This window comes from Halichoerus grypus, chromosome 3 (assembly GCF_964656455.1).
Source record: "Halichoerus grypus chromosome 3, mHalGry1.hap1.1, whole genome shotgun sequence".
NCBI classification, from domain to species: Eukaryota; Metazoa; Chordata; class Mammalia; order Carnivora; family Phocidae; genus Halichoerus; species Halichoerus grypus.
Window position 1 is genome coordinate 72,291,781 of NC_135714.1, and position 11,424 is coordinate 72,303,204.

Here is an 11,424-nt window from a genome sequence, read left to right on the forward strand (position 1 = left end):
ACAATGGAAATTTTAGCTGTCAAAGAAAAGTGGGAACACACAAACACTTCAAATTATGCTAACTTTGAGAAAAGAAACATCTCTTCAGGGAATTTTTAAACCAAATAGTGTCAGCTAAAATAACCTATTCTTTACCAAAATTTAGCCTAATTCTCTATTTATATTGTGTATGTGACTCATGATATTATAACATTAGTTTGGAAAACTGGCAAGAAATCCACTGAAGATAAAGAAGCACATAAATGGAAATAATGTTTAGATGTGTAAGAACACTTCTCAATGTAGCCTTTTATATCTGGGTCTTAGAAGAGGTCTTAAAGCGTCCTTGGAAATGCTGAGATGGAGAAACAGTCACAAGAAATTTTATTTTTATGTGTCCTTTTTTACGGGGCTGATAGATTCTTCCTAACAAAGACTTGAGAGCAAAGCTTTCTCAGCCTCTGAATTCTGGAGCACCTCAGTTTTCGCTCAGAGTTGGAGTTAGGAGACCACTAAAAATGTTTCAAGTTCTTCCACAAAAGGAAGCTAAAAGTAAAGGTGAAAATTCCTTTGGGATGTCCAGAGAGTTGTGAACTCCTATAGTGACACAAATCATTATATCTTAGTCATTTTATTTTAGGAATAAAATAATAACACTAGTTTCCAAGCTCCATAAGGGAAGGGAGCATATCTGCCTTATTCACATTTGTTCTCAAAGGGTTTTCGAATTTTACCAAATAGTTGACTGAATCATGTCATAAATGCAGTGATCACAAATTCTGTAAAACTCACAATGCCTTGATCACTAATTATGTCATGTATAATGTATGCTTTAGGTTTCTACCATGTTTAAAATTCTGTATTTGTTAGGGTGGACAAAAAAGTCGCCTGGCACCAGTGTTAGAATCAGATTTCTGGGCCCCACCCCAGTTGGGAGGTCTGGCCCAGGAGTCGATACCTCAGGTGGGGTTCTGATGCAAGTGGTCTTCACCCTACTTCTTAAGAAACACTGGCCTAGAAGCAATGCTAAGGAGGTCAGAGTAACTTGGACACTATCCAACACTGATCAAAATTTATATAATTTATGATGGAAATAAAGCTCTCCTCCAAATTCTGTTGCTCCTTCTCCAAGCCACAGAGTAAAGAAAAGGAAGTGATGGCAGAGAAAGAAACAGAAGCAGTTAATGAGACTGCAGGACCTCATCTGGAACTAAAGCACCCACCAGTTGGAAAGAAAGAGCCTCACACACTACGAATTAACAGAAACAGTAACGGTACCGCAGGTGGATTAGGGCTCTAACAAATATTAGGTAGAGTACTTGGGTCAAAATCTTTGAAGCTTTTATCCTGCTGTGTAATGGTGTCAGGTTTGATACAGCTTGGAGGAAATTTACCCTTGAAAGCACTTAAATGATACTAATCTTTTGTTTGTGTGTTTGTATTAAAAAAAGGAAGATGGGGGGGCGTCTGGGTGGCTCAGTCGTTAAGCGTCTGCCTTCGGTTCAGGTCATGATCCCAGGGTCCTGGGATCGAGCCCTGCATCGGGCTCCCTGCTCTGCGGGAAGCCTGCTTCTCCCTCTCCCACTCCCCCTGCTTGTGTTCCCTCTCTCACTGTGTCTCTTTCTGTCAAATAAATAAAATCTTTAAAAAAAAAAAAAAAAAGGAAGATGGGGCGCCTGGGTGGCTCAGTTGGTTAAGTGGTCTGCCTTCGGCTCAGGTCATGATCCCAGAGTCCTGGGATTGAGCCCTGCCTCAGGCTCCCTGCTTGATGGGGAGTCTGCTTGTCCCTCTCCCTTTGCCCGTCCCTCCCCCTCGTGCTATGTCTCTTGCTTTCTCCTGCTCTCTCTCAAATAAATAAATAAATAAAATCTTTAAAAAAAAAAGAGAAAGGAAGAAAGTTGATATAAGACACCTTTCCGAATTGTCACAAAAAAGTGGAACCACTTTAAATTACATGCATACAGGGGTGCCTGGGTGGCTCAGTCGTTAAGCGTCTGACTTCAGCTCAGGTCATGATCCCAGGGTCCTGGGATCGAGCCCCCTGCTCGGCGGGAGGCCTGCTTCTCCCTCTCCCACTCCCCCTGCTTGTGTTCCCTCTCTCGCTGTGTCTCTCTCTGTCAAATAAATAAATAAAATCTTTAAAAAAAAAATTACATGCATACAAGTATCATAATATGTCCTTGGCATTTTCTCTCTAAAGTACACCTAATTCACAAAATTTTTTAAATTACCTGCATATCATGTATCAAATACATGCTTTTGGATAGTTTCATCCCACATGCTTTTAAATGTTGGCTTGTCTTTTATTTTTTCAATATAGTTTTTTATTTTGGAATACTTTTAGATTTTCAGAAAAGTTGCAAAGATAGCATGGAGGGTTCATAAACCTCTCAGTTCTCCTACCATTAACTTCTTACACAACCTGGACACGTTTATCACAACTAAGAACACTGGTGCATTATGATTAATTTGAACTACAGGATTTCACTGGTTTTTCCACCAATATCTTTTTCTGGTCCGGGACCCAATTCAGAATACCATATAGTATTTTGTCATCATGTCTCCTTTCATCTTCTCTTGTCTGTGACAGTTTCTCAGTCTTTCCTTGTTTTTAATGACTTTGAAGGTTTTGAGGAGTATTGATTAGGTATTTTACAGAATGTCCTTGAATTTGCGTTTGTTCTTATGTTTTTCTCGTGATTGGACCAGGGTCAAGAGTTTTGGGGGAGAATACTACATGATCAAGTGCTATTTTCACCATATCATATCAGGGGGTACATATTATTAACATGATTTATCACCAGTGATCTTAAAGTTGATTAGCTGGTCAAGGTAGTGTTTGACATATTTCTCCACTGTAAAGTTATTTTTCCCTTTCCCTATTCTATTTTTTGGAAGCAAGTCACTAAGTCCACCCCACCTTCAAGGAATAGGGGAATTAGACTCCATTTTCTAGAAGGGAGAGTATCTACATAAATTATTAGAAATTCTTCAGTAAGAGAGATTCGTCTCTTTTTCTCCATTTGTTTATGTCTGTATAGACTCATAGATATTTATTTTATACTTTGGATTATAATCCAACACTACCTTAACTATTTGTGTTGTTCACATTGTTCTAGCTTTGATCACTGTGACCTTTCAGGTTGGCTCCTTTGTTCCTATAACATGCCCTCCCCCCCTTTTCCTTAATAATTCCTTACTTCCTGGCTCTGTAAGATGTCACAGGTCCACCTTGTATTTGCCTGCCCCATCCATGAAATCAGTTGGCTTTGATTTTTCACCTCATAAAAACAATAAGTAAATGTATTTGGCTTCCTGTTTATAATACTTTGCACAATAGCATGAATGCTTTTGGGGATCCTGACGGTACCGGCCCAGAACAAAGCAGCATTTTGCTAGGTGCATTACACTGGACAAAATGTAATGAATGCTCTTAACTGGCCTGAAGACACTGTTAGGAAAGTGATGAAAGAGACACTTTCAGATGGATTGCACATTTTCCTTTTCACTTCCTGTGATTATGTAGAAATAGTTTGGCGAGAACACTGTGGGGAAGGGCGGTGGTTTTGTTACCAACCTCACACAAAATCAGGCTTGACCTTGTTCTTTGTTTTTTTTCAGCAACCTAAGTTTCCATGGTAAACAACATTGGCCCCAGACTCAAAACAGCTGGGAACGATCTTCAGCAAAAAAATAAAGAGAATAATTTATTGCTTTATTCTTTCTCTTCCCCTCATCTCCCATTATTACTTGATTAACATGTATTAAAACTTCTGTTTCTTCCATTATTTCAGCCAACAAATCCAACTTCTTGATGTTCTTATCTTTCTCAGCATGTTGTATCCAAAACAAGTAGAGACTAGTCTCAGATTCTTCCTACCTTCTGGCACAGCTGGAAATTAAGTCAGAGGCTGACTTTGCCTCCTTTGTCAGGCCTCAACATTTGGGAGATGTAGTGACTGCACAGTATATAGGTTTGAGGGGTGAGCGTCCATTTAAAAAGTGCCTTCCAGGGGCCAGTCACTGAGCCGCCCCTGAGGACTCTGCAGCCTCCCCGCTGAGCCCCCTGGCTTCCCCAAGCTCCTTGCCCCCGCACCCCCCTGCCCCTGCTCCTGCCTCCAACCCCTGCCTTCCACAGGCCCTTTCCACAGAGGAAAGAGAATCCTACGTCAGCTATCCAGATTCTCCACTCTTTCTATCCCTTTGCTGATGCAAATAAGGGTGATGATCTGTTTCCTGCTGGCACTGAGGGTTATATCCATAGAAGAATTCAACAGAGAAACGGTAGGAAGACGCTTACTAACTGTCCAAGGAATGGCTGGTGATCATGATAAAAAGAAACTAGTGAAGGCGTTTAAGAAGAAATTTGCCCCCAGTGGTACTGTAATTGAACATCCAGAATGTGGAGAAGTAATTCTGCCACAGGGTGACCAGTGTAAGAACATAGGCTGCTGTCTCCTAGACATCGGACTGGCTAAGGATGATCAGATGAGGTTCGTGCGTTTTAAGCGCTTTTGGCTCACTAAGCGTAAGTGAGAATTTCCCTGCAATGAGTAGAATTTCCCTTCTGTCCCTTGTCACAAGTTTGAAAACCTCATAGCTTGTATAATGTAACCATTCGGGGTCTGCTTTTAATTTGAACTAGTATAACTCCTTGTTGCAATAAACTGAAAAGAGCCATGCCAAAATAAATAAATAAAAAATAAAAAATAAATAAATAATAAATAAATAAATAAAACTAAAATAATAAAATAAATAGTACTTTCCTATAATGGTTTTATCTAAGGAAGATAGGGAGGTATTGCCTCCGATAGGTATTAGGAAAAACAAGCAAATGAGCAAGTGAGGTAAATATACCTCTGAACAGCAAAGGAAGCCATCAACAGAATAAAAGGCAACCCACTGAATGGTGGAAAATATGTGCAAGTCATATATCTGATAAGGGGTCAATATCCAAAATATATAAAGAACTTGTAGAACTCAATAGCAAAAAACAATCCAATGAAAAATTGGGCAGAGGAACTGAATAGACATTTTTCTAAAGGAGACATGCAAATGACCAACAGGGACGTGAAAAGGTGCTCAACATCACTAATCATCAAGGAACTGCAAATCAAAACCACAATGAGATATCCCTTCACACCTGTTAGGATGGCTGTCATCAAAAAGAGAAGGGATAATAAGTGTTGGTGAAGATGTGGAGTAAAGGTAACACTTGTGTGCTGTTGCTGAGAATGTATATTGGTGCAGCCACTATGGAAACAGTTTTTTGATTTTTAATCAAAAAATTAAAACTAGATCTACCATATGATCCAGCAATCTCACTTCAGGGTATATATCTGAGGGAAATGAAATCACTACCTTGAAGGGATAGCTGCACCCCCATGTTTAGTGCAGCATTATTTACAATAGCCAAGACATGGAAACAACTATATATATACGTATATATGTGTATATGTATATTTAGCATGTGCATACATACACACAATAAAATATTAAATATTTTATAACATTTATATTTATAATAATAAAATATTATTCAGCCATAAAAAAAAGGAATCCTGCCATTTGTGACACATGAAGTGACCTTGAGGGCATTATGCTAAGTGAAATAAGTCAGAGAGAGAAAGATGAATACTAAACATGTGGAATCTAAAAGTGATGAACTCACAGAAAAAGAGAACAGATTGGTGGTTGCCAGAGGTAGAGGAGATGGGGTGAAGGTGATAAAAAAGTACAAGTTTCCAGTTATAAAATAAATAAGTCCTGGATGTAATGTCCAGCATGAGGGCTGTAGTGAACAATACTCTATTGTATATTTGAAAGTTGCTAAGAGAGTAGACCTTAGAACTTCTCATTGCAAGAAAAAAATTGTTAACTATGTGAGGTGATGGATTTTAACTAAACTTACCTTGGTAATGATTTCATAATATATACATGTGTTGCATCATTATGTTGTATACTCTAAACTAATACAATGTTATTTCAATTATATCTCAATAAAATTGGGGAAAAAAAACCACTCTGACTTTTCCCTAAATTATCTTACAACAAACACCAGACCTTGAAAGAAGCCATTTATGCTTGAAAGCCCACAGTGATTAGTTGGGGTATTTACATGTGTAGAAGGACATATCACTGTCAAAATATATTCATGAAACTAAGGTTCTGGAGCTACCTGAAATAGAGCTCTCGGAACATTTATTTGATCTCAACACATAGTACTTGAGATTGTCAGATACTTTCTCCGCAAAGATTTTGTTTTCTCTAATATTCTTTCAGTTATCCTGATTGTGTTTTGGATAAAGGCAATAATCAGGTGGTTGGACTAGATTGCAAGTTCTGTTTCAAATTGTTGGGAAACACAAACACAAAAACCAGATTGTCATTACTATGGCACTAGTAGAAGTGGGTTTTAGTTACAGAAATAGACTATGACTTTGTGGTCTCAAATGTCATTGCAGAGATGTGTCAGCAAAAAAGGAAGAAGAACAGGGGCACCTGGGTGGCTCAGTCAGTTAAGCCTCTGACTCTTGTTTTGGATCAGGTCATGATCTTATGGGTCGTGATCCCATAGGTTGTGATCTCATGGGTCATGATCTCATGGGGGGTCATGAGATCTAGCGCTGCATTGATCCTCTGTTCCCTCTGCCTCTCCCCCCACTCGTGTGCAGGCATGCACTCTCTCTTTCCCTCTCTCTCTCTAAAATAAATAAATATATTTTTTAAAAAAAGGTAAGAAAAACAATGCACTGATCATTCCTTTAGACAAGTGATTTTCAAACTTGGCTGTACATTAGAATCACCTGGGAAACCATGAAAAAAATAATGATGACTGAGTTATAACATCTTCATGGGTCCAGGCATTGGCATCTTTTAAGTCTTCCTAGGTTATTACAATGTGTATCCAATGTCATAGAACAATAATTGTCAAATTTTAGTGAACATTTAAAATATCTGGATAGTTTGATAACAGTGCAGATTCTTGGTCCCAAGAAACCAATGCTAGTACTCATATTTATTGATCAGGTGTGGCATCCAGGAATCTACATTTTAAAAAGCAAGTCCTCAAATGCTTTGGTTCTTTGTATAATACTTTAATCTTAACTGCCACAACTGTTTGTGATACCGGTTAAGGTTGTGGCAACAGCCAAGCCCTAGACGTCCCCGCTACCGAGAGCTGGACAAAACTCAGTGGAAATGTTTGGTTTTCTTTGCATGCTCTGAGGTCTCCTTATTTCATTATGCCTTCCTCATCAGCTAGATAACTCATCTTTTAACATTCAGCTTTTTGTTACCTACTCTTGAAATACCCTGGTTCCTGCAAACTCCCTCTTTCTCTGCCCTTGTGTCCCTATGCAATTGTTTTACTGTTTTATAAACCTTAGTATTCTTATCTGTCTTCCAAAAAACACAAAATTCTTTGAGATGACCCACTGTGATTTAATTTCTGTGGTTCTAGTGCATGCCTCAATTGCTTATCACTGGGAGCCTCCAAAATTCCAAGTCTAATAGACAAAACATTATAAATATAATATACTGTGAAATATTCTATCTCAGTGATAAATGCAATATGCCATGGAAATACAGATATTTTTGTTCATCTGTAAATTTAATTTATTCATGACTTTTTTTTCCTTCTCCACAATTAGCATGAATAATTCAGAGGAGGCGATATTCTGTCTAGCTGTGAATAAGAAGTTCACATGCAGTTGGCTCAATTTTCCAAGCTATTGGAGAGGAACAAAAGCAGATAATCCAAAAATCACTTACATTTGTGTGTGAAATACATTTTGGCATTTCCTTTGGAATTAGTATGGCCAATGCTCTAGGAATTCCCAATATTTCATATAAAAGACTCAAGCCACATCTGTAAGACCTGATTCTCCAGAAGCCAAAAAAGGCCCTCCTGTATAGTTCTTCCACACGCTACCCGGATGGTCTGCTTTCCTGAGGACTCCTCTGGACGTAAGAGGAAGTTATTTAATGAAATAAAAAGGAAGAAGAAAGGGATTGGCATTTGTGGTGTGTTGTGTGTTTTAATCTTGGACCCTTCCCCCTCAATTGTAGTGGTCTCCTATTTATTTCCACATATACAAGAATATTCTATTTATGTCAGTAAGAGTTAATCAAGTAAAATAGGTTATGGCACCCTTAAGATCACGAATGTAAGCTAAAATAATTAAGGGAAATGTCTGGGGATGAAAGAGTGGATTTATATCCCCCCCAATAAATATTTAACCATTTATAGAGAAACCTTTTTTTTTTTTCAGAAAGACTTTTTTGCTTCTACAAGTTAGATAATTTAACTTTACTCAAATAGGTACTTTTAGTAAAAAAAAAAAAACACTGGAAATTTACAAAATCCAGATTAGAATTAGTTATCATATTTTCTTTTTTCTTTTTAATTTTTTAAAAAATATTTTATTTATTTATTTGACAGAGAGAGAGATAGAGCAGGAACACAAGCAGGGGGTGTGGGAGAGGGAGAAGCAGGTTCCCCGCTGAGCAGGGAGCCGGATGCGGGGCTCGATCCCAGGACCCTGGAATCATGACCTGAGCCGAAGGCAGATGCTTAATGACTGAGCCACCCAGGCACCCCTAGTTATCATATTTTCTATTAGAAGCATAAGAAATATGTTTATAGATATGTAAATGTGGTGGATTTTTTACTCTACTTTTCTCTCTTTTTATATGGTAGTGATATATCCCTTAATACTGATAAAATTTACAAAGCAGTAATTACAATACCTTCATTAGATATTTTAATTGCAGAACAGTAATTAAAATATCCTCATTAAATCTTTGACTTTTATTATGGCCTTGATCAGTTATGCTTCCAGCATTCACTCTACTCCTTCACCATTGGGTAAAGCCATGGGGATCTGAGTAGGCAGAAACCAAACAGCAAAATCATGGGGAATCAGTTCTCTTTCTGACTGATTGGTTCAGGGAATTGGACAAAAGTTGATCCACTCAAAGGATAGCCCAGAGCTTTTAGTACATAGTTAGGATGGTAAGCGCTCCCCGTTTGAACTAGAAGGAGAAACACGCATTGTTTCATTTGCAACTGGCAACTATCTCATGACCATAAGAAGAGCCAGTCTTGGGATAAAGGTTCTTGGTGAAATCATTTAGTCATCAGATCAGGCACACCTGAAGCCTGCCCTCCTCTAGACTTTGTAACTCTGTTAACTAATAAATCATCTTTATTGTGTACAACAATTTGAGCTATAATATCTGTTATTTGTAACTGAAAAAACTCTTAGCAGATATGAATACCTATGGCTTATATGTTTATTTGTCAGATGAGAGAGAAGCAAAGAGGTTATTCTATCATGTGACAGAAAAAAATAACAATCCCACAATAAAGTATAAAAGGATTTACATCTGTGGTATGATGTGTTTGAACCAGGCCTTAAAAATTGAGGGTAGCTCAAAAAAAAAAAAAAATGATTTTGGACTCAAGACTAAGAGAGAATACCATTTATTAGCTCTCTGGTCTTAATCATTAATCTTTTCCAAGTCTCAATTTCTACAATTACAAAATGGATATAATAAAGTACCTTTTTTTTAAAAGATTATTTATTTATTTATTTGAGAGAGAGAGAGAGCAGAGCGAGCAACAGAGACATGACTGGGGAAAAGGGGCAGAGGGAGGGGGAGAAGCAGGCTCCCCGCTGAGCAGGGGGAGCCCGTTGCGGGGTTCCATCCCAGGACCCCGAGATCATGACCTGAGCCGAAGGCAGTCACTTAACCAACTGAGCCACCCAGGTGCCCCAAAGATTTATTTATTTGAGAGAGAGAGAGAGGAGAGGGAGGAGCGGAAGAGGGAGAGGGGGAGAAGTCCTCAAGCAGATTCCCCACTGAGTGCAGAGCTGGACGGACACAGGATCCCAGGACCCTGAGATCATGACCTGAGCGGAAATCAAGAGTCAACGGTTAACCAACTGAACCACCCAGGTGCCCCTAAAAACATTTTAATATTCTGATCCATAATAGGGGATTTATAATTTTTTGAATGTATCTTTTTTCTCCTTATTCTTATTCAGTCTGTCACATCTGCTGGGATAAAAAATATGTCACATCTGCTGGGGTAGAAAAGATTTGGGGTGAAAGAAGGGGACAGAGACAAATTCAGTTTGAAAATCTAGAATCTGATTTTCCTGTAAGATGTCAAGATGGAAGAATCTAACAGAGAGTTGGCAATTCAAGGACGTATCTAATAGGTGATTCACAATTCAAGTCGGAGGCTAAGAAGAACCTAGGAAGGCAGGTTATGTTAAAATTGATGCCATAGGTGTAAATGATATCACTAGTGAGAATGTAAGAAGGGAAGAGGGGTCAAGAGTTAAGAAAGGAGGCTGAGGAGTAGCCTGACAGTGTGTGGGTAATCAGCAGAATGTTCTATAAAGCAAGGAAGACATTTTTAAAAGAAAGGATTTAATTATAAATACTCGAGATAGAAGAATATAATACATTGAAAAAAATTAAATATAGACTGTTTTGAGAAGTTAGATGACAGAAGCTAGATGTATTAAGGTGTGAATTAAAAGTGATTAAATAGAGGGCGCCTGGGTGGCTCAGTTGGTTAAGCGACTGCCTTCGGCTCAGGTCATGATCCTGGAGTCCCGGGATCGAGTCCCGCATCGGGCTCCCTGCTCGGCAGGGAGTCTGCTTCTCCCTCTGACCCTCCCCCCTCTCATGTACTCGCTCTCTCTCAAATAAAAATAAATAAAAAATAAAATCTTTAAAAAAAAAAAAATAAAAGTGATTAAATAGAGAACAGTAATTTATGGTAATTCTTTTAGGACCGTCAAATGTGAGGGAAGGGAGGCTGCAAACTCCCAGCTCCCTGCTCAGTGTCAATTCTGTCCCTATCGAGCAACAGAATTCTTGTTTATTGTTGGTCAGTTTATGTCCAGTTTAAATCACATTTCCAAGCCTCTCTACAATTGGGTGGCTAATGAGATGGGATCACAAGTCAGTGGGTGGGGCTTCCAGGACAACTCTTTAAGGGGCAGCCCCAGCTGGGAGCCAGGTCCTTTGCTCTTTCCTTCTGGAAATGGGATGGAATGGCTGAAGTCAGAGCATCTGTCTTGGGACCTTGAAAAAAAGGTGAGGAAAATCTCAGGTACTTCAGCACTAATAATCTTGAACCAATGTCATTAACTGTTTACTTCTTTTGTGTAAGAAGGATATGTATTTTTAACTCCCTGTTATTGGAACTGTTTTTAGCAGCCGAATGCAATTATAAACTGACAAAGTATGATAGTTGGTGACATGAGGTTAAATGTATACACATATTTTTTTTTCAAAGCAATGGCTTACATGATTTCCAAACTTCTTGAGGTTATTATTATTTTTATTATTATTTTTAGATTGTTTTACTACTCTTCCCTCAATATCTGGAGCTGTACTTAACAGATCACACTCAGTAACCTC

The 11,424-nt window shown here is 38.5% G+C and overlaps 1 pseudogene; it reads left to right on the forward strand.

The window, feature by feature from the left end:
- Nucleotides 1-1,135: 1,135 nt before the first annotated feature.
- LOC118544744 (eukaryotic translation initiation factor 1 pseudogene) lies at nt 1,136-4,515 on the forward strand (annotated as a pseudogene).
- Nucleotides 4,516-11,424: the final 6,909 nt, after the last annotated feature.